Raw genomic sequence first — 2,977 nt, forward strand, 5'->3', positions numbered from 1 at the left:
CCTTTTTTGCTTTACGTGGTTATGATTTCTGATCATTGGTTTCAGTTTAATTACAGCATTACCATGTACACTGGATAACAATAAATTTCTTGTGTTACATAGTCCAAATGATATTATTCTAAAGAAGCAAACTACTGTATATAAGGAAAATAGGTGTGTAATTTTAACAACAAACTACTAAATTAATGTCATAGCTGAAAAGTGGAAGATTGCCAAGAAACTGCTTAAAAGCATCCAGCGTCTAAAGTGAGGCCACTCCATATTCAAGGAATAATATGATAGTAATTAAGTTTTTTGTCTGTTTTTGTAATGAGCAATCACCAAATATAATAATGTAGCCTGGACTGTGATTATCGATGTATCCAAAGACAAGTATAACAGGGTCAAAGTGTCCCAAGTGGGCATGGGCCCAGACATTATTCTACTCTAAAGCATTTGTGTCACTAACAAATGCCTACTAAAAAGTGACAAAATATGTTGAAGTACAAATAATTTATCACTGAGTTAAAATCTGTGGAGACATTTATCATCGGGTGTCTAAAATTTAGCAAATTCTGCCAAAGATCATTTATGATTTTTTTATGGACAATGAGGCTCTGGTTTATTGCCAGTGTTCAAATATTGTGTCATTTCACAGAATTTGTCTCATTCATTTTCAGAGAACACAGGTGAAAGTAAAGAGTCAGGGATAGGAAAAACAAAGTCCTTATCTGCTTAAATAAAACAGGATCCTATGTATCCTCTTTCTAATGTCTTGGTTGAGTCTCTGAGATACAACATTTAAATGCATGCTGTTAACAAGTGTGTGTCTACTTTTATTGAGGATATTTGCGTTGAACTTCCCACTTTTTCTGTTCTAAGGAGGACTTAGTTGGTTCGCTTTCAGGTGTATTGCCTGTATCTTAATCACTGTAAACACTAAGTGTTTGATGCCATTTTGATGCATCATAATCTGTTGCGCTTTGTGTTATTTAATAGAATTAAATATATTGTTATCCTTGTTTTTAGGAAATTTCTAACTAATAATTTTAAATATAGCCTCATGCTCTATTTTTTCAAACTAGCAATACAGATTACTGTGTGGTAGGCCATCACTATGATCCATTCTTACAAAGAAAAGTTGGGGCTGTTTTTAGACCAGTCTTTTAATTTTATATCACATTAAAATAAATTTTAAAAAATTAAAACAAAGACTGAAACTTTGCTTTAGTTCTTTTGGTATGATATGGGAATTATTTGGAAAACTGAATAATTTATACATTGACAAACTTTGTTCCTGTATAAACAATATATCAAATTATAATAAAATTGATGAGGAAATCAGAAAAAGGCAAAGGGTAGAAAAATTCAATTCAGGCTAAATAATCCATCTACACCACACATAAAGCTCTATCAGAAGTAGTATTAGAATTATCCACCTTTTATATTTAGTTCTGCTGCTTAACTCACTCACTTTCAAGCTTCTAGAGTTGGAAACAGATGACAATCTTGTAGAGTCCCCTTAGGCAATTATCATCATCTCGTACGACAGCTACAGAATTATTGTTTTTGTGACTAGTCTCATTCTTATTTAAATTTTTATTTATGAGGCTAAAAAAATACTTTTACATCTCAAAACGAAATGTCATAATTTGAATTATGTAACACAAGACGATCTTCGATGAATCATACATTCTAACTTTATCACTTACGTCATTGTCCTTAAGGACGTAAGTTTTTAGCTGATGTCTGAATTTAAAATTCTATGTTTCACCTTTTGATGATTAATATTATGGTAACATTGAAAATTGTCAACTATTCTGCTTTACCTTAATGCAGATCAAATGTTAATATTTTTAGTTCCAAATTTAATGAAGAGGTTTAAACGTGTTTTCTACTAACCAAATAAACAAATGTTTTGTTTGGTACATTTTAGGATTCAAAAATTATATCTGTTTCTATCCTTCTACCTAAATAATTGTCTAAATTACAACAAAATATTTGGTTAATCAACAATTAATAAAGAGGAATTAGGAAGCTAATGGCACTTAATCGATGGGCCCTTCATACAACTGTATACTCGGTAATATACTAAATACAACCGAATCTGTTATTCATGAAGGTAAGAAAGAAATATGCAGGCCAATCTGGCAATGCGAATCAGCAATTGGGATCTTTCATCCAATGAATTTTAGATTTTGCAAATTTTTTTTTTTTTTTTTTTGGAGACAGAGTCTCGCTCTGTTGCTCTAGGTAGAGGGCAGTGGTGTCATCATAGATCACTGCAACCTCAAACTCTTAGGCCTCAGCCTCCCGAGTAGCTGGGAGTATAGATGTGTGCCACGACATCTGACTAATTTTCCTATTTTTAACAGAGATGGGTCTTGCTCTTGCTCAGGCTGATCTAGAACTCCTGAGCTCAAGCAAACCTCCCAGAGTGCTAGAATTACAGGTGTGAGCCACTGTGCCCAGCCTGCATATATTTTTGATAAAGTACTCAAAGTCTCATGAACAAAGGTGAGCTAACTAGAATGCGATAAACATCCATATAAGCTACTAATGTCAACTTTTAGCATTTTATTTGATGAAAATATCCAATGCTTTACCATTGGTGAAAAATTAGAAACTGTTCAGAACACATGTTGGGTCTGTTGGTATGTTGTACAAATAACATGGTATTTCTACATATCCCTTAATTTATCTAGTTACAGTGATTACTAGTTGCAATGTATATGTTTGCTATGACTGCAGAGTCTCTGACTCTTTAATTTTTGTTTCACATTGTCTAATAAGAAGATGGGATGCATGTAAATAACGAAAAAAGAAAAAAATATATAAAAACTGTATGGGCAACAATCTACCTAACGGGTACAATGAACACTATCTGGGTGACAGGCACACTTTTAACCCTTACTTGAGCATTACAAAAGCGATCCATGTAACCTAAAACATTTGCACTCCCATAACACTTTGAAATAAAAACGAAATTACCTTTAAG

At 32.8% G+C, this 2,977-nt stretch overlaps 1 protein-coding gene across 1 annotated transcript in view; it reads right to left on the reverse strand.

Moving 5' to 3' along the window:
* Positions 1-2,977, reverse strand: part of TFAP2D (transcription factor AP-2 delta (activating enhancer binding protein 2 delta)) — a 63,760-nt gene that overhangs the window by 22,292 nt on the left and 38,491 nt on the right. The window lies entirely within an intron of this gene.

Source organism: Propithecus coquereli, unplaced genomic scaffold (assembly GCF_000956105.1).
Source record: "Propithecus coquereli isolate 6110/MARCELLA unplaced genomic scaffold, Pcoq_1.0 Scaffold29, whole genome shotgun sequence".
Lineage (NCBI taxonomy): Eukaryota > Metazoa > Chordata > Mammalia > Primates > Indriidae > Propithecus > Propithecus coquereli.